Genomic DNA, 21,768 nt, shown 5'->3' with positions numbered 1-21,768 from the left:
TTATTAAGAAAACCAGTATGCCCCACAGAAAATATTTGAGCTGCCCAGGAACATGCCTGTACTTCTTGCTTAGCTACAGAATACCTTGCTTCAGCATCAGACAGTAATAAGCCAGATGTAGCAAGATGCGATTTTTGCAAATCGGAAATTGCGAGTCCGTGCGACTCGCAATTTCCGAATCGCAAAATCGTATGCAGAATGGTGTCTCAGACACCTTCTGCGAATCTCAAGGGGGTTGCAAAGACCCACATCATTAATATTAATGAGGTGGGTCGCAATTTGCGACCCCCTTGAGATTCCCTGCACTCACAGGGATGGTGGCCTGCTGGAGACAGCAGAACTCCATGTCTGTGGCTGCTTTTTTAATAAAGCAGTTTGTTTTTTTGTATAGCAGCACGTTTTCTTAAAGTAAAACGAGTTGCAGTACAAAATAAAAAATAAAAGCATTTGGTTTCGTTTTAGTGCTCAGAAAAAACATTTTTTGCAACATTCACAAAGGGGAAGGGGTCCCATGGGGACCCCTCCCGTTTTGCGAATGAGTTAGCACCCACTTCAAGTGGGTGCTAACTGCAAATTGCTTTGCGACCGCTTTCGCGGTCACAAAGCAATTCTGCATCGCGGTGTGAGTCGCAAATAGGAAGGGGACACCCCTTCCTATTTGCGAGTCGCATTCCCATTTTGCAAGTCGGTACCGAGTCGCAAAATGGGAATGTGCATCGCGATGGCTGTTTTGCATGAAGCAAACTGCGATTTTCGCAGTTTGTGCCATGCAAAACGGTTCGTACATCTGGCCCTATGTGACAAAATAATGTGATCAATCTTTACTACCTTCCAACTACTGACTAAGGTAAGCCACTAAACCTTTAGTCCTAGCATCTGTGGTGAGCATAGTATGTCTTTTAACATCAAAATTGCTAATAAATGGGGCAATAATCATTTCCCTTCTCAATGTCGAAAATTCTTCTTAAAAAAATTCTTCTCAATCGAATCTCTTTTTTAAGAAAAGGTTCTCCTACAGTTCTATGAGGCTTATACTTTTAATTTTACACATTTGGAATAATATTCTGAAGGACTGAGGAATCATTAAACCTCATCTTCATTACTTGGATTGGTGGTGAGGCATTCCTGATGGTATCAACCACGTCATGCATAGACCCTATAGCATCTTTAGATAAAATATGAACTAAGTATGTGACTGAACCTACACAAATTTGGATTTATTCCTTCTTGAGTGTTAGGCCAGCATCTCTTAACATTCCAAAAACGTTATCAACAGAAAAAGGTGGCTATGGAATTCACACACCTTGTACAAGTCAGTAACCTAAAGTCAGTTAATACTTATGCCCACTCCCATCGGTCCAACTGACAATCAACTCAAAGACATGTCACGTAAACCAATAGGATGGGATCGTAAAAATGTATCTTTTCAATTCAGTGTCAATCCATGAGGTAAGAACAATCAATTGATCTACATTGATCGCCTGAATACAAACTCTTGCAAAAGTCTAATTGTCAGACCTTCAAGCATTGCAAAGTTCATTTCTGGGCAACAATTTTACATACACACAAGGACCCAGCCAATGCATTTCATCCCAAATTGAGAGACTTCATCAGGGCCTGCAAAGTTTTATACATACATATACCTCTTAATTGAAACCTTCTTACTTACAATTGCACTTACGTACATTATTAATATCACAAAGTACAATGCATAAAGTCAATTTAAAAAGCATTTCATTTTTTTATATATTGTATATTAAAAAGTAAAACCAAACAATTCCTTCAGAGAACAAAATCGCCATCCTAACAGTGTACCGACACAATTCCATAACCATCAACCCATGTAAAGTATACAACCATCACCACATGTTTCTAAAGTATACCTCATTACCACCATAGAAATTAAGTTAATGCAAAATACAGGTAACATGCGAAAGTACTACTTACTAGCAGAATTAAACCTTGCTTGCGTCAGTCATAACTGAGGTGCTTTAAATTCAGTAATCCCAAAATCACTGTTAAAAGGTAGAAATCCCTAACTTATTCATATTTCTATTACAAACCACAGTAATCTATCTTTTTACCTCATTCATAGTTGGTGAGCATTCATACCAAAGAAATACATAATTTATTTCTCTTTCAGCCTCATATCATCATGATAAACAAGTCGCATAGTCCATTTCAGCAGCTTCTCCAAAATGGCACAGCACCTAGGACAAGTAAGTAATCCCAATGAAAGTTAAATTAGAGCAGCAATAAGTTCTAGCACAAAATGATGTGTCCTAATCACAGTGATAATTGATCAAAATTTTCTCTTCCCACCGACCATTCAATCTCAACATGGTTCATCAGGAAACAAAGTCAGAAGTCAGTACAGCTCCCTGGCGTGCGAATTGCTGACCATGAGTTACATTCACAATACTCCAGCTCACTTGCTAAAACCAAGGGTGACATGTATAACATATCCACACATTTAAGCAAAAACATCACATAGGCACCACCCTCTTGGTTAAATAGAATCAGCAGTGCATTTCCACTTCATCCAGTTCACTAGGGTAACGGCATCCTCACAAATATCAAATGATTTTTCAAATGCACCCGCTTTGCTTTTATAGGTTGTTCAGAGTCACAGCAAACATTATTATGAAAACTCTTTGAAGTCTGTACAGTTCCCTGGCATGCAAAATGCTGACTGTGAGCCACAAAAACAATAGTCCTCCTTACTCGTTAAAACCAAGAGTGACATGTATACCATACTCACATATTTGCGCAAAAGTATCACACAGGCACCTACCTCTTAGTTAAATAGAATCAACTAGCACGTTCTTACTTACTTCTTAATAAATAGCATTAACCAGGGTGATGGTGTCCTCACAAATATCAAAAGATTCTTCAAATGCTCTTATAGGTCATGCAGAGTCACCACGAATGGCAAAACCTGACTCTTAAAAACTACTTTCCTTATCTATGCATACTCTTCAAGGGCCATATTGTAGTTTCAATCAAAATACTCCCTGTCGGCAAACTAACAAGATACCAGCCTAACTGCATATCATTCTTATTGTATTGCAACAGTAGCAATACAAGTCTTTACATTTGTCATAATAAGTTTAAAATTCACAAAACATAGTGCTTTCTTCTCAAAACTTCATCCTAGGGTGCATCCTACTGGGGAGTGCGCAAGGCCACATTCTCTCAAGTGGGAGTCGTCCCAACTGGTTCTGAAGGGGGTATAATGCTTCTGATCCTGGGGAGGATCGGGTGAGTGGGTGGCTTACCCACTGATTCTGGAGGGAGCATCGTGCCCTGTGGTTCTGATCCTGGGGAGGATTGGGTGAGTGGGTGGCTTACCCACTGGTTCTGGAGGGGGCATTGTGCCCTGTGCTTCTGATCCTGGGGAGGATGGGGTAAGTGGTTGGCTTACCCATTGGTTCCGGAGGGGGCATCGTGCCCCATGCTTCTTATCCTGGGAAGGATGGGGTGAGTGGGTGGTTTACCCACTGGTTCTGGAGGGGGCATTGTGCCCTGCGCTTCTGATCCTGGGGAGTGCAAGGTCACAGTCTCTCAGCTGGTTGTCATTCCCACAGGATTTGCAGGGGGCAGGCCGCACAGCAGCCCATGGAGGCAGGACTACAGTCCGTCCGTCGGCGGTGATGGCTGCTCAGTGGTGGTGGTCGTGGTAGTGCAGCTGCTGGTGGTGGGGGGAAGCTCCAGCCCACCCCCTGCAGCCTCGGGCGGCTGCCCACTGCTGGTGGTGGCGGTGCTGCTGCTGGTGGTGGTGGTGGGGGGGCTCCAGCCCATCCCCTGCAGCCTCGGATGGCTGCCCACTGCTGGTGGTGGCGGTGCTGCTTTTGCTCATGGTGGTGGGGGAAGGCTCCAGCCCATCCCCTGCAGCCTCAGATGGCTGCACAACCATCGTTGGTTCTTGGGGCTCTGACTGAGTCCCAGCACAAGGCCCATTGTCCTTTCTGCCTGTTGGTGCAGGCCTCTTGCCCTTTCTGGAAGCAGCTGAGGATGGCTCCTTGCCATTCCTGGCATCACTTGGGGCAGACTCCTTGCCCTTCTGGGCAGCAGCTGTGGATGGCTCCTTGCCCTTTCGGGCAGCACTTGGGGCAGTCTCCTTGCCCTTCCGGCCAGCAGCTGTGGATGGCTCCTTGCCCTTCCAGGCAGCAGCTGGGGCAGGCACACTTACTTTGAGGCTGGCTGGTGCCCTAGATACTTTCCCACCACGAGTGGGTGTGGAGACTAGTGGTACCGTGGACTGGGTGGCTGAGGTGCTTGCCTGAGTTTATGGCACCCTGACCAGAGGTGAAGGACGCGGGGGAGGGGTAGGGAAGAGGTCAGTGGTGGAGAGGAAAAGCTTCTTAGGGACACTGGTGTGGTAAGAGGGACAAGGTTTGGGAGTGGAGAAAGAGGGAGTAGTTGTAGGAGGTGTCTGTCTGCTGTGTGTGTGCAGGTGCATGGGCTGGGTGCTGCTGTGAGGTGGATGGCTGTTGGGTGTCTGAGTGCTTGCGTTTGTGTACCTTGGGGGGGGCAGACACAGTGGGAGGGGACACAGGGGACATGTGCATGGCTGTTGTAGTGGTGTCTGCAAGTGAGGTGTGTGTTCTGGTAGTGGAATGGTGGTGCAGTGCATGCAGGAGTGAGTGTAGACAGAACTGGGAGGGAGTTGGAGGAGGAGGAGGGGGACACAGTGGAGGCAGTGGATGTTGGTATGTCTGCATCTGGATTGTGTTTGTGTGAGTGCCTGTGGGTTGAAGTGTGGTGCTTGTGTTTGCCTGTGCCACTCTTATGTGCTCCTCTGCCTGTGTGCTTGGGATAGGTAGGGGTTGAGGGGAATGTGTTTGGGAAGAGGAAGTTGGAGGGGGGGATGGTAGAAACAGGGTCAGTGGCTGCCATCAGAGAGGAGGCCACAGCCTGGATTGATCTCTGTTGGGCCACCAAGCCAGTGTGAATGCCCCAGAAATGCATTAGTCTGTTGCCTTTGGGCTGCCAGCCCCTAGATGGCATCCACAATGGTTGACTGCCCTACAGAGATGGATCACAGGAGGTCAATAGCCTCCTCACTCAGGGCAGCAGGGGTAACTGGGGCAGGGCCTGAGGTGCATGGGGCGAAGGAGATGCCCACCCTCTTGTGTGAGCAGGCATGGGCAACTTGATGAGGGGCTGCAGGAAGGGTGATGCTGGTACGGGGTGTGGCGGCTGTACCTGTAGCTGGGGTGGTCACAGAAGTGTCCGCCACCACCAGGGAGCTTCAATCAGAGGAGGTATCTATGTCAGAACTGTCCCCTCCTGTCTCCGCAGTGGTGCTCCCCTCACACTGTGTCCAACTGGTGCCCTCGCTGTCAGAGGACTCTGCCTCCTGGGACCTGTGGGATGCAGCTCCCTCTGTTGCCGGTGCCTCTGCTCCTCCACCATATGATGCTAATGAACATAAGGAGAGGGTGACAAAACAAAAAATGGGGGCAAGAGACAAAGGATACACTTGGTTAATGGCTGCTCCAACACCACCGTTGGCGTACACACCACCGTCACACACAGGGAACAGCCCTACGCACAAACCAATGCACTACCAGTGATAATTCTAACCACCAGGGCATGGGGAGGGGCACATACCACCAACTGCAGCACACCTGGGACCTACACAGCCCTGACCAGTAGTGGATGCCTACAAGCTGGGTAGCAGGATTATACCTTCAGAACCCTAACCACCAGGGGACATACGCTGCAATGTCAGGCCTGGCCTAGGGGCACCTACTGACACACATCCCCATCCGGGTACCCCCCTACCATGCATAAGTTGTAATGATGGGAACTGTACTCACCCCCTTGTAGCTGCTGTGATGCCCTCAGGAGCAAATCCAGCTCCGGATAGGCCACCGCCAGTATGAGGGCAGGGTTTGACGGGCACCCCTTCCTCGTTGGGAGGCCATCCCCAGCTGGGCATCCACCTTGTTCCATGCCCAGAATCTCAGGTCCTCCCACCATTTCCGACAGTGGGTGCTCCGTCTGCCATAGACCCCCAGGGTCCGCACGTCCTTGGCGATGGCACGCCATATACCCTTCATTTGATGGGTGCTGACCTGCAGAGGTAATACACACAGGAAAATAGATTTAGACAAACAGTCCTGCCTGTTACACTTATGACCCACCATACCCCTTCACATCGCCATTTGCACACACAGGGGCCAGCACACAAGCTGCACGCCACCCAGGGGACATCCACCCACTCCCCCTACACGAGGCTTTCACACACACCACTCCATGCATTCAAGCCCCATGCATCGTGCTCACAGTGTGCTCACCTCTTGGTCTGGAGGCCCATACAGCAGTCCGTACTGGGGTAGGACCCCAAATACCAGTCGCTCCAACTCCGTCGAGGTGAAGGCAGGGGCCCTTTCCCCAGTCCCACGAGCCATGGTAGGTTCCAGACACAGGTCACAGCAGCACATGCAGTATAGGTCCTCTGCTGTTGAAGGTCAGGTAGCAAGTGAGTGATCAGATAGAAAATGGTCGTCACGTCCGCAGGGGTGCATACTGTCACTGCCGGCATACACCAGCATTGGCCACTGTTCCTCATAGGGCCCAATGTTAACCAAGGAGGAGTTCCACTGCGGTTCACGACCGCCTCCTGCAACGGTGCACAACGTCAGCGGAATTACCTCACTTCTACCTGTCCCTCCACACAGGGCAGGTGGATGTCATTTCGGGGGGGGGCAGGCCCTCGATAATAACAGCATCACATTTCACATTTTGACATACAGGACAAATGCCACTTACACATTGAAATTTAACATCATGCATTGTACTGTTGTGGCTACGATGTTCAGTTTGTGACCGGCTCCTCACTCTTTTGCCCCATAGATTGCTACTGCTGCGGATGAATAGGAGATCGAGACATACCCCCCATGTACAGATCTCTGGTGGACTTGGCAACACTGGAGGACAGACACATTATCCTTACTGATAGACTTGACAGGGCCACAATCACAGAGCTCTGTGCCCAACTGGAGCCTGACCTGATATCTGCTATCCGTCACCCCACTGGGATCCCATCTCTTGTGCAAGTCCTATCTGTTCTCCATTTCTTGGCAACTGCTTCTTTCCAAGTGACAGTGGGCTTGGCAGCTGGAATGTCACAGCCAATTTTCTCAGTGGTGCTGACAAGAGTGTTGTCTGCCCTGATTAAACACATGTGCAGCTATATTGTTTTCCCCCAGGTGGAGGATTTGGCTACAGTGAAAGCTGACTTCTATGCAATGGGACAAATCCCAACATCATTGGGGCAATTGATAGTACACATATTGTATTTGCCCCTGTCAAAATAAACAGGTATGCAGAAATCAAAAGAATTTTCACTCAATTCATGTCCAGATGGTGTGTATGGGTATGGTGTGGGCCATATGGGATGGTGTGTGGCTAAATGTTGTCCCTCGATATTTCCAGTTGACTCTGGTTACCCAAACCTATCCTGGGTACTGATCCCTGTGAGGAATCCCAAGACAATGGCAGAAGAACGTTACAATGAGGCACACGGGCGACCAAGAAGGATTATCGGACGTACCTTTGGCCTCCTGAAGGCCAGGTGCCTCCATCTAACAGATGGATCTCTGTGCTACTCACCCAAGAAGGTCTGCCAGATAATGGTGGCATGCTACATGTTGCAAAACCTGGCCCTCAGAAGCCATGTGCCTTTTCTGCAGGAGGAGGAGGCTGGAGATGGCTGTTTGGCAGCAGTGGACCCTGTGGACAGTGAGGATGAGGAGGCAGAGGATGAGGACAACAGAACTGCAGTGATTTGACAATACTTCCAATGAGACACAGGTAAGACAGTGTTACTTCATATTTCATTATCAATTTACGGTTTATCTTTGCCACTGGCATGCTGTTATTTCCCACTTCCATGCCCACTTACTGTACCCTTTGGCAACTCATTTTGCAGATGTTTGTGCCCCACTATCGTTCCTGGTGTGATCACTGCAGCCAAATACAGGTCTTTTCCATTTGAACATTACTGTACAGTTGAATTGCAATGTTTGAACCTGGTTAAACCAATACATACTAAAATAAGTTTAACATATTCTATGTTTTTAAAGTGTGTTTATTTAAGTGCTATCAAGTAGAGGGGCAATTGCAATGGGCTGGGGTGATGATGGAGGAAAGTTCAGGGTATCGTTCCAGTCTATTGGTAGCACAGGTGCATTGTCCAAGGGGACATAGGAAGGGGAGCAATGGCAGTTCAAGGTGGACGGAGTGACTGTGTGGGACACAAGGGTGACAATCAGGTGCGTCTCATTTCCTGGATGGGTGGGGGCTTGGCAATAGTCTCTGGTTTCTGCGTGGATTACAGGAAATGTATGTGGGGTAGTTCTCCTTCTGGTGGGGGTTGGGGTGCTGATGGCCTGTGGTTCCAGTGGTGGGGCCTCCTGTCCACTAACGGCAGCGGAGGTGGAAGGCAGTTCAGATGTCTGGCTAGTGCAGGGGCCCACTGTTGTGAGACTGCCTCCCTCATGATGTTGGCCATGTCTGCCAGCACCCCTGCATTGGAGACCAGGGTGCTTTTAATGGCCAGCAAGTACTCCCTGATCCCCTGGTACTGTCCCTCCTGCAGATACCTGTTCTCCTGCAAGTTGGCCAGGATCTGGCCTAGCATTTCCTGGGAATGTTGGTATGCTCCCAGGATCTCGGTGAGTGCCTCCTGGAGAGTCGGTTCCCGGGGCCTGTCCTCCCCCTGGCGCACAGCAGTCCTCCCAGTTGTCCTGTGCCTCTGTCCCCTGAACCGTGTGCTCACTGTCACTGACTCCAGGTCCCTGATTGTCTTGGGTGCGAGGTGTAGCCTGGGGTCTCTGTAGAGGTGGACACACTGCTGATTGATGTGTCCTGGGGACAGAGGTATGGGTATGCTGGGTGGGTGCCTTGGTGGTGGTTCCTGAGGGGGGAGGGTCTGTGGTGGTGTGTGACTGTGGCTTGGTAACTGACTGTCCAGCGGTCCCTGATGGTCCAGGATGGTCATCCAGATCTAGGTGACCAGAGTTTCCGTCCTCACTGTGGGACTTTTCTGTGGGCGGATTGGATAGTGCTGGCACCTCTTCCCCGCTGACATTGGCTGGGGTACCTGTGGGGATGTAAATGCAGTGTTATTGTTTCTGTTTGTGACATATTGTGCATCAGTGGGTTGCCCTGTTTGGCTGTATTTGGCCTGGCAACTTTTACTTGTGTGAGTTGGTATGTGGTGCGCTAGCTGATTCTCTCTAGTGTGCATGCTTTAGTGATAGGTGTTCATGCAGGTCTGTGAGTGGTGTCCATGCATTGGTATGTCATGCAGGGCTTGGCATTGGGATGATTGAGATGTGATGTTGGAGTGATGGTGAGTGTGGGGGTATGTGTTGGCATGCAGGTAGGGGGGTAGTAGTAGTATAAAGTTGACTTACCAGAGTCCAGTCCTCCTGCTACTCCGGTCAGGCCCTCAGGATGCATGATTGCAAAGACTTGCTCCTCCCATGTTGTTAGTTGCAGGGGAGGATGTGGGGGTCCACCGCCAGTCCTTTGTACAGTGATTTGGTGTCTTGCTGCAATGGAATGTGCCTTCCCTCGTAGGTCGTTCCACCTCTTCCTGATGTCATCCCTGGTTCTTTGGTCCTGTCCCACTGAGTTGACCCTGTCCACAATTCTCCGCCATAGCTCCATCTTCCTAGCAATGGATATCTGCTGCACCTATGTTCCAAATATCTGTGGCTCTACCCTGATGGTTTCCTCCACCATGCCCCCTAGCTCCTCCTCTGAGAATCGGGGGTGTCTTTATGGTGCCATGATTGTTGTGTAAGGTGCAAAGGTGAGGGTGTGTAGGGTAATGTGTTGGGGTGTGTGATGTGGGGTGCGTGAGTGGTGTATAGGTGTGAGTGGTATGTGGCTCTGGTTGTGTGTGTGCTCTTGCTGTCTCTCTCTGTTGGCAATTCATTGTAATCATAAAGGGTTGTGGGTAATGTGTGTGTGTGTTTTATAGTGGTGTGGGTGTGGTGTGTGTATGGGTGTCAGGTGTGTGTTGTTTGAATTGTCCAATGTGGTGTTATTTTGTTGTTTTTGTACCGCCAATGTCATAATGAGGACAATGATGTGGAGAATGTGCTGGAAAAAAAGAGAGTGAGAAATCTTATAAACACACCTGATTTGACAAGGAGGCAGAACTAATTTAAAGAAATACAAATGAGAATGTTTAGAAGTAGAGCAATACAGAATTTGGTACAAAAGAAGAAAGAATATAAGAGGAGTAGGGCAGCACTGAAGCAAATACAACATATTGAGCATGTAGTTGATAAAGCATTTTCCCTGAAGCGTAAACTATTTATCTTGATGCTGAACAGAATGAGAACAATGGATAAAACAGTGTTGTCTTTGAAGAGAAAAGGCCAAAAAGTCTTATTAATGAAATTAATTTTCGTAAAAATTTTCAGAGGAGAGTGGAAGCATACGTCTAGTGATGAGGCTTTCCTTAATGAATAAAACTACTTACAAGAGAACACAATAGTGCATGCAGTTTGTAGGAGGCTGGCCTGGTGTGTGGTGGGTACGTATGGTACTTACACCTTATACCAGTCCAGGTATCCCTTATTAGTGTAGTGTAGTCAGTGTCTAGAAGCCAGGCTCTCTAGAGGTAGCTGTGGATGAGCAGCCAAGGCTTATCTAGAAGATATACAATACCACTGTAGTCACACAGTACTTACACACATGAAAGAAAACACAAATGTTGCCTTCAAGTGTTACAAAAATAAAGGTGCTTTATTTCGGTGACACAAATACCAAATATACCATAGCAGCTATACTCCCTTAGAAGGTAAGTATTACACAAATTATATACAATAGTATTGTGAAATAGGCATAAAAACAGTGCAATTAATGAAAATTAAAATAGAGAGAAATAGCCCTAGGGGGAGCACATACCATATACTAAAAAAAGTTAATGTGAACGTTGGTCTCCCACCTAGGTAAGTGGAGTGTGTAGAGGGGAGTTGGGAGTACTAGGAAAGCCCAAAGATAAGTACCACAACACCCCCCCAGCGACCAGGAAAGCAGGAGTAAATTACTGTAAACTCCCTAGCACACCCACTTGGAAAAAAAGAATGCAAAGCCCAGAAGAGACTGCAAGACAATGACAGTGGATTCCTGGACAAGAGGACCTGTGGAAGAAGGGGACCAAGTCCAGGAAGGGCAGAAGCCCCTACCCACCTGACTGAAGGTGCAAGAGATTAGTTGAGGGTGAGGAAGGAGAGTCAGCACTTCACCCAAGAAGACAAAGTCGAGTTCCTGGTAGATACAGGTGATGTCCCACACCGGCAGGAGGATTGCAGTCAGGCTTGTGTCTTTGGATTCCTCCAAGAAGCCTTGGCACACGCAAAACTTGTGGTTAGCGGAAAGTGGAGCTCCTCGGGACCAGGAAGGACCAGAATGACCCTACCAGGAGGGAGAGTCAGAGGGGGCCCTCAGCAACACAGAGAGCCCACAGAAGCCCAGGCAGCACCCAAAGGAGTCCCACAGGACTGGGTAATGTAAGTCAAAGAAGGAGTCCATGCAGCACTACGAAAAGGGATCCCACGTCCCCAGAGAATGACCCAGGGAGCTGTACATCACAGGATGCTGGGGGCTGGAGCTTCATGATGCCTGAAGATCCCTTGGAAAAGATGCCAACAAGCCTTGGCAGCTACAAATGATGCAGTACACGGGGGCATTCATGGGTTTACCTCCACCGAAGTTGGACAGCTAGTAGAGAGGACTGTCAGGATCCACGCAGCTCAGCAGGAGAGGGGATCCATGCAGCCAGTCATCATTGCAGTTGGTGCCCACAGATGCAAGGGAGTGACGCCTTCACCCCAAGGGAGATTCCTTCTTCTTTCTGGTTCAGGCTGAAGACAGGCTGGCTTCAGAGGAAACACAACCGGGGAAGTGTTGCAGTTGCGGGAAGAAGCAGTGGATACAATGTTGCAGGAGGAGTCTTGCTTCTTTGTTGCAGCTTGTCAGGTCCTGGTTTCTTCCAGTCAGAAGTCAAAGTGCAGGTTGCAGAGGAATCCTGCTCGAGTCTTGCAAACCGAATCTGAGGAACCACCCAAAAGAGAGACCCTAAATAACCCTGAAAGGGGGGTTGGTCCCCTAGCTGGGTGACCACCTATCAGGAGGGGGCTCTGACTTCACCTGCGGGCACTGGCCACTCAGATGCTCCTAGAGTTCCCTGCCAACCTTGAATCCAAGATGGCAAAACGCAGGGACTCTCTGAGCACCACCCCTGGTTTGGTGATGGACAGGGGAGTGGTTATTCCCCTTTCCTTTATCCAGTTGCAGGCCAGAGCAGGGACTGGGGGTCCCTGAACTGGTGCAGCCTTGTTTATGCAAGGAGGGCACCAAATTTGCCCTTCAAAGCATTGCCAGTGGCTTGGGGAGGCTACCCCTCCCAAGCCTGTAACACTTATTTCCAAAGGGAGAGGGTGTAACACCCCTCTCCCAAAGGAATTCCTTTGTTCTGCCTTTCTGGGCTTGAGCTGCTCAAGCAGCAGGATAGCAGAAACCTGTCTATGAGGTGGCAGCAGCTGGGGTTGCCTGGAAATCCTCGGAAGGGTGTAATGGCAATACTGGGGGCCTGGAATCATACAAACAATGCTTGCAAAAGCATTGGGGTATGATTCCAACATGTTTAATACCATTATGTAGCTGGACATAGGTATTGACCTATGTCCAGTACATGTGTAAAATGGCTTACCCGCACTCATGAAATCTGGAAAAATGGGGCTGCAGTTTGTGGGGACACCTCTGCTAGTGCAGGGGTGCCCTCACACACAGGTACATTGCACCCTGCCCTCTGGGCTAGAGGCCTGCCATAGGGGTGACTTATAAGTGACCTGGTGCCATGAAAAGTGGCAGTGAAAGGGTGCTTGCACCTTTTCACGCAGGCTGCAATGGCAGTCCTGCAGAACCCTTTGCTTGGGCTCCCTAAGGGTGGAAAAATATATGCCGCAGCCTATAAGGATCCTCTGGATCCCCAATGCCCTGGGTACCTAGGTACCATATACTAGGGGCTAACAGTGGGGCACCAGTGTGCCAATTGTGGGATGAAAATGGTTCCAGCAACCAAGTTTAAAGGAGAGAGCGTAATCATGGGATCCTCTTTAGCAGGATCCCAGTGAACACAGTCAAACACACTGACCAACAAGCCAAAAGTGGAGGGCAATCAAGCTAGAAAGAGGCTACTTTCCTACACAGTTGAATCAACTGGCCAATGGTATGAGATAAAAGTTGGTACTCCCATTGCAAAAGAGGAGGCAGTTCCTAAAAATTTAGAGGAAGAGATAGCGGAAGAGGTACAAGGAAGGCATAAACATGACCCTGTATATAATTGGGACTATAGTAGTATTTGTAGTGTTTACCAGGAATCAATTGATATATTATAAACTTATCTATATATATTTCCAAGTAAAAGTATGAAGATGAAAATTGCAATGTTGTAAGGATTAGATCCCTGCAAAGTGAGGGAATACACTACTTTACAAGGAGATTCAGTGGTGTGTCTATCCAAGAAAGTGTGCACAAGCACATGTTATCATTTTAGAATGTTGGCTGTTTCTTCATTCAAAAACGTGAAATTTAGATAGAAGACTTTACTATGTAAAACCTCCTGCGTTGTGTTTAGGAGAAATGAACAAAGCACTTTTGTATGGTACAGTAGCAGAGATTGAAAATGTTTATGAAGCTATTCTGTAATGTTTCTTTGGTCCTGTAGTGGAGTCTGAGCAAAGTCAAGAGTTAGTATGTTCAGTTGTAGAGTAAAAGAACACATAAATTACTACTGATAACTGTTTACGAGAAATAGCAAAGTTTAATTTAGTTTCTACAGAGAAGTCAAAATATGTTTGTATTTGTTGTTTGCACACTCACTACAAAGGGCAAATTCGAAATGTTGATGTGTTCTTGAAAACTGAACAAGAAAACAGAAAAATTGATAGAATTTGCAGTGTAGGTTTCAATTAGTCAACACGCCAGATCATCTGCAAGTATTGCTTTGATAAATTAGAGAACAACGTAATCCTTGCCAGAGAAATACATAAGTTACAATTGGTTCAAATTTCAGAGGAACTTTGAAGTCTAAATATTTATGAAACAATATTGATACAATTGTTAAACCTTTTTCAAGCAATAGTTCGTATGGAACCAAAGAGTCAAAAACTACCACTGAATGACCTACAGAAAGGCTTTAAAGGTAGAGTTGTGTACTTACCTTTAGATTTTAAATGCAATATTGAACTGTGGGTGTAGAGAGGGATTTGGAAGAATGGCATGGTATTATAATCAATGATGTGCCCACAAAAAATATCTGGTAGGAACAAATGGATGTGAATAAGATAAAGAAAGCTACATTCTATCTCAAACAGAATAATGTGTATTACAAAGGCATGCCTGATGTTGCACATGGAAGTTGCATGGAGGAAGAAATGTTGCCTTCCAGTGGACTGTTTGAAAAAGTGGATAGAAGTAGATGTGAAGAAATATATGAGCACTACAGTATCCATCCACTGCAGTCAAAAGAGATTATAGGGGAGGCCATTGAAGTGTATCAGATTAATCAAGCTAAAGGAGCTCCAATGAGTGTGTGGAAGAAAAGTTTAGAGGCTTGATGTTTTCCACAAGTATTTCCAACTGGAGTAGGCAAGATGGTATGATGACTGCCCTGCCCTATATATTCCATCTCTTATTTGAAAGGGATTTTTCTGAACTGTCATACGCTGTTAACCATTTTCTTAAGACAGGAGGAAATGTACAAAATATGTCTACAAAAGGCTTTAACAAAATTCATGAAAAAGATGAGAAGTTGGAGTAAAAGTTGATAAATTTGATAGAATGCCAGTGTGGGACCAATGAGTATTGATATTGTTGTCATGGTGAGCTGAAGTGAAGTGTATGTTGTGAAGTATAGGTGCACCAACTTGGTTTGTGATCCCTAGTTGTGTAGAGTATGCGTGGGATGATTTACATGACTTTTTGAGAGAAGGAAACACTAAAGTTGAGGGCATCAAATTGAAGACACAAGGAGGATTTTGCTCTTTGAATCCTGCAAATGTTTGTAGGTATTTTTGTCACTGATCCAAAGCCATGCTATCCTTCATCTGCAACAGAAAAAGTCCGCCTCTTGGAGAAGTTACTGATTTGTTTTGGAGTAAAGAGTACCGAGCAAGAGGTGCTCCTCAAATTCATATCCTGCTGGGGATAAAATATGCACCGAATTTTGGAACAGACACATATGAGTCTGTACTTTCTTTTATAGAACAGTATCTTACATGTACCATCCCAAAAGCCACTGAGGGAAAAGGCCTAAAGCAGCAAGTCTTGCGCTTTCAATCACATAGATGTGGAAAGTACTGTCAGCGCCAATACAGAGCAAAAGGAACATTTTAAACAAAATTTCATTTTGGATTTCCAAGACCTGTTATTTCAAAAGGGAGAGTGGACAGTTTTTTGTCTGCAGTAAGACATACACTTACACGTAAATCATCCAAAAACACTTACAAACTGAGGAGAACTGAGGCTTCAAAATATATTAATGACTGTAATCAAATCATTCTGAAAAAAGTGGAAGGCCAATATGGACATTCAGTTTGTGGCAGACAACTCTATAGCTGTTGCTCGTTATGTAACTTCAAACATAACAAAATCTGAGGAGACGGAGATGAAAGATGTGTGAGAAGAGATTTCTGCTGAAAAGTCTCAAACAAAAAATTGTACAGCTTCAGTTTGCAGCTGCTTTCACACAGGGAAATTGGATCATATGAATGATGTGATTGGTTGAGGTTAGCTAGTTTATGTTATAGATTGAGAAGAATTGTTTGAATGAGTCTAGGCCTAGCATTCAAGCAAAATAGAGTGTTGAAATATTTTCCAGGAATTCAATATGTTGCAGAATTTGACCCAGAGAGTACAGACATTGTAAAAACAAACATGTTAGACACTTAGGACCTGATTTAGAACTCATCATATGGGTTACTCCATCACAATCATGATGGACATCCTGTTTGCCGAAATCTAGATCCCATTAAATGCTATGGGATTTAGATTTCAGAGGTTAGAATATCTGACACTGTTGTGATGGAGTTGCCTGTCCTCTGAATTCTAATTCAGGCAGTTAATACCGAAAGTGTACATCTTGAAAATGTTTGTCTTCATGAAATACTCCAAAACTGCACGTATCGAATCAATGTCACAGAAAATGTAGCTGAAGGTAGTCAGTCAGTCAAAAAAAGCTTTATTGTTTTTCAAAGCCATAAATGCATGAACAAATATAACAGTTAAAATATAAAAGCAATCATCATGGTATATGATATATTAAATAGATAAAAATGTCAACAATAAACTGTGCTAAAACAATACAGTCTCCCTTCTGATGTGGACAATTTAATTGGATTGGGAGACATGAATTTAACAACTGGTCACTTTTAAGGCGGAAGATGTCATGTGCAAAATAGGTTTCTTTAAATAATCCATCATCAAACAATATAAACAATGCAACAATAACGCAGTCAATGGATACCTTGGTTCGTAAAACACAGTAACCGTTGGGTTTGGAGGAAAGAACATAAGCTTTCTAAAATCACCCCAAGCCCATTTATCACTAAATCATCCCTCATTTCCTGTCTAATTTTCCACATGCTTAGCAAGAATCTGCTAACCCCCAAATATAATTAGGCAATTCACATCATATTTCAACATTCTAACTGCATACTTTTTGATTCCCAGATTCCAACACAGCAGAACAATCCATCTTTTCCACACAGTTTTGGTAAAGTGGGGGGAAAAAAACAAGACATGCTATATAGTCTCTTTAGGGGCCCCACAATGTGGACACTGAGATGCTTGATCAGTCTTAACTTTGGTTCAGTTGGCTGTAAAATGCCCAATTGGCAGGGTTCCATACCATAGTTGCATATACAATCTTATCTCATAAATTCTCTCTCCTATAGGAGTCTTTAACAGCCAGATGAAGGTAAATTTGCAGTAGTTGGTTACGATGGGTGTTTGGTTTGACACAGAAAGGCAGTCTAAATAAACATAGAAAACTGAGTTGCCAGAGTGCTGAAAAAAGAGAGTTTTTCTATTTGGCACTTTTGCAGCTGCTAAAGCCTTTGCCGTTTTGAATCAGAATTACTAAGAGAATTTGACTGCTATGAAGACTCTTTCGGTGCTGCAAAAGATAGCATTGAGTGTTCAGTATTTCTAAAGTACTTGAAAATGTTAAATGATGGATTTTAACAGGAAGAAACATCTGCTTCAGAGGTAGCTAAGGAGAGTTCAGGAGCCAGCCAAAGTTCAGGTCCTCAAAGTCAAGATCCACTTGGACAGACAATAATTGGAAATGAAGCTGCTATTGCAATGAATGAGGAAGAGACTGCAGTGGAACAAGCAGGACAGAAAATAATTGATTTGGCAGACTTATTTAGACAACTAAGTGACAAGCAAAGGAAAAACATATGGAGGTGAAAGCTGCAGCTGTGCATGGTTTGCTTAATGAAAAGAAAGAGTGTGTATGCTCAACAGTTAAGCCTATGCTGTTGTATGTCAGTGGACAAGCTGGTACCATTAAAAGCTTCTTAATACAAGTTATCACTGCCTTTGGACAGAAGACTACAGACTGTAATTTTTCATGTTTAGTTACATCACCCAGTGGATTAGCTACATACAATTCAAAGGAATTATTTTACATCAACTTTTGATGCTGCCTGTGGAACATTACAACAAACTGCAATACAAAAAGTTATCCGGTGAAAGTTGCCATGAAAGGTCAAGAGTGTAAAAAAAGTTAAAACATTTAATCATCAAATAGGGAAGCATTGTCTCAAAACATAGTGCTTGCCTTTGTAGATTTGAGAATGCACAGTTTCTGAGAACATTGTATGGTGTCCTATTTGAGTGAAAACATTTCTTTGTTTCTGGGGATCTACTGCAGGTATAGGTTACCTGTGAAAAGACAGCCTGTGTTCCAAACATTGCTCCATGATGGAACTAGGAAATCTTTGGGAAGCATTGGAATTGTGAATATTTGGTTGAACATTCAATACACAGAATTATATAGTAATATGCAACAAGCATCTGATATTGAATATGGAAATGTTCTGAAGGATATTAGAGTAGGTGTTCTTTCAAAAGAGGGAAGGTGTGTGCTAGAAAGTAGTCTTCTTAAGAAAAACTAAACTGTTTACAACAACAAAGATAACAGTAGAACTAATGTTCAATTTCATACAAGAAGGTAAACGTATTGTGTGCCTAACACCTACATTGGAGGAGTGTGCCTCTTCCAACAAAGAATTACGGGAATTGGAGAAAGAAGCCATTTTTTAACTGAAGGCAACATACAAAATGGAATGCCATGGTGTTAATGTTTTGCTAAATAATAAGTTACAAAGAAAACTGTATTCATTGAAAAAACAGTTTCACAAACTGCAGAATTGGAGAAATGTTTAAGTGGTTACAAAAACTGTAGAGTGATTTTGCGTCAAAATGTAAATGTTGAAGGAGGTTTGGTAAATGGTGCTATGGGTAAAGTTGTTGCTTTTATTAGCTTTCCTAATAGGATTGAGTTGTAACACCTAGTGATTAAATTTGATCAGATTGATAGGGCAAAGCAGATTGGAAGATCTGTTGCTCATTTTCTACATGTGAATATGTTATATGTTCGACAGAAACAGTTTCCAGTTTTTCTAGCATATGCTGTTATTATAGATAAATCTAAAGTTTTAAGTGTAGATGCAACATTTATTAATATTATTAGTACAGTGTTTAAGGAAGGTATGTCATATGTAGCCTTGCCTCGAGTGAAGACATTTTTCACATTGTATCTGGTTGCAGTTGATGACAGCAGAGTAAATGCAGATCCAAGTTGTATAAAAGAATACAACAGATGAAGAAGTCTTTATGCTTCTTATTTAGGGCAGTATCCAGTGTATAAAAAAATGCTACATCTGTCCAAAGTGAAAATCTTCAAAGCAGTTCAGTGATGTTGTTGACAAGAAGGAAATGAAAGAGAAGAAGGAATTTGTCAAGAAACAAAAAAATTGAAAATGAGGCAGATATTGTTGGTTACAAGTTGTCAACCCCCTCTGGTGTCAACTGCTATGCTAATGTTGTGCTAACCATACTGTTTGCATTGCCTCCTGTTGTTTATGCAATTGAACAGAAACAACAGAAGGCATTGTTTTCTGCACTTTGTGTTTTGCTGTAACGTATGCGTAGTGATAGAACTAAAACACATTGTACGTCACACATTTGAAACCTTGTATGTCGTGGATCTGTGCAGTTTACTTGAAACACAGGAGGATGCACAATAGTTTTTAATGGTGATAGTTGCTGTTTTGGAAGAAGAAGAAATACCTATTGATGAGCTATTTGGACTTAGATCCATGAGTGGGAAGATTGTTCATACACATCAAGTACAGAAATAGGTTTGGAATGTTTTCTTTATTTAGCATTACCAGGTTGTAAAAGTGTGGCTTTTGACAGATTGTTCAAACAGGCTACACAAAACATAGTTGCCCAAGTTGTCAAACAGATCTTGTGTCAACATTACGTGTAGGAAGAAGTGGCACATTTGTCATTTTAATGCTATGACGATGAAGAACAGATGGCAGTAATTTGGAAACTGAGGTTACAAACTCTAAAACAGGACAAAAATCTATTCCTGGAAAAACATATAGAACTATAGCTAACATATTTCATGAAGCAGTTAGTGTTACACCTATTCACTACAGTGTCTACGTAAATAGTAAAAGTGGATGACCAAATTTAATGATACAGCCTAAAATCCAAGCTAAAAGTGCCATATAAATTACCAAATTCTTATCTTTCCCTTCTGGAACCAAAGTTCTATGGAGGATTACAGTTGCAAACGTGGAATGGTGTAGTAGTAGTAGATGCATTATCAGTATTTTATGACGTCATCCTGCCTACCAGGGATGATGGCTTTATACAGCTTTGCATTTACTGCTGTGTCTATATATCTTCTAGTACCACTATAGAATTTCTAATGATTAAAGTCTTATTTCAGGCATATGTTTGTTTAGATTAGGAGAGCAATTGTTGTTTATTTAAAGTGGCATTGTGTGCAATTTTTTTTTTTACAATCCATATGACAGTTTTTCCCCACTGTTCAAGGATGATTCTTTAAAGATGACATAATTTATGGTTTGTAAGTAGAAAAGCTGAGAACGGGAAAAAAGAGAAAACAAAATGCTTATTTTTATTATAATATAGCTTTACAGCATGAGAATGTGTACTGATTTGTTCCAGTTATGACGTTTTGCATAGTTAAAATGTCTATGTTTAATTTATTATTTTTAAAATTGTAATACTTATTCCTGTTTTTTTTTCTGTTTCATACAGATGAAGTGCATCATCTAATGAAATTAGGTGGTTTACTAATTACTTCTTTCCAGTGTTGTTCCATAACATTACATTGTCAGGGTGGTCCAGACTACAATTAAAAAAATATACGCACACTTACAAAGTCAGACATCCACTCATACTCCTATACAACCACTCACACACCCACTCACACCCTGATACAGCCATTTATACAGCCTGTCACACTTCAATACAGCCACTCACACACTCACTCACACACGAATACACCCACTGACACACCCAGCCACACACTGATATACCTACTCACACACTGATACAGCCATACTCTGATATAGCCACTCACACAGCCACTCATACACTGATACAGCCCAACACACACCCACCCACACACGATACAGCCACTGACATACCCACTCACGCACTGATACAGCCACTCACACTCCCACACATATTAATACATCCACTCACATACGCACTCACACACAGATACAGCCACTTACATACCCACTCATACGGTCACTCACACACCCTGCGAAACACCAATACAACCTATCACGCATCTACTCAGACACCCATACAGCCACTCACACACGTAGCCACACATCGATAAAGCTACTGACACACTCACTCACACACTGATACAGTAATTCACAGATCGAGTGACACACTGATTCAGCCACTCACACACCCACTCACACACACACTGATACAGACACTCATACACCCAGCCACACACCAATACAGCCACTTACAAATCCAGCCACACACCCATACATACACTTGCACACCCATTCACACCCTCAAACAGCTACTCACATACACCCATACAGCCACTCACACACACTCACACACTGATACAGCCACTCACACCTATAGAGCTACTCATACACCCAGTAACCCACTGATACTGCCACGAACACACAGACACACACACACTCATACAGCCACTGACACACCCATTCACACACTGATACACCCACTGACATGACATACCTAGCCACATACTAATACAGTCACTCACACACACTCAAATACTGATACAGCCACTCACAAAGCCAGTCACACACTGATACAGCCACTCACACAGCCACTTACACACTGATACAGCCATTGAAGCACCCCTTAACACATTCATACCGACATCGACACACCCACGTGCACACTGATAAAGCCAAACACACACCCAGCCACACACAGATACAGCCACTCACACACCTACTCACACACAATACACTCACTCACACACCCAATCAGTTACTGACACACCCACTCAAAGAGCCATACTGCCACTGACACATCCACTCACACACTGATACACCCATTGATACACCCAGCCACACACACATACACCCACTCACACACAGACTCACATACTGCTACAAC

This window comes from Pleurodeles waltl, chromosome 1_2 (genome assembly GCF_031143425.1).
Source record: "Pleurodeles waltl isolate 20211129_DDA chromosome 1_2, aPleWal1.hap1.20221129, whole genome shotgun sequence".
NCBI classification, from domain to species: domain Eukaryota; kingdom Metazoa; phylum Chordata; class Amphibia; order Caudata; family Salamandridae; genus Pleurodeles; species Pleurodeles waltl.
This window is presented reverse-complemented; position numbering follows the sequence as displayed.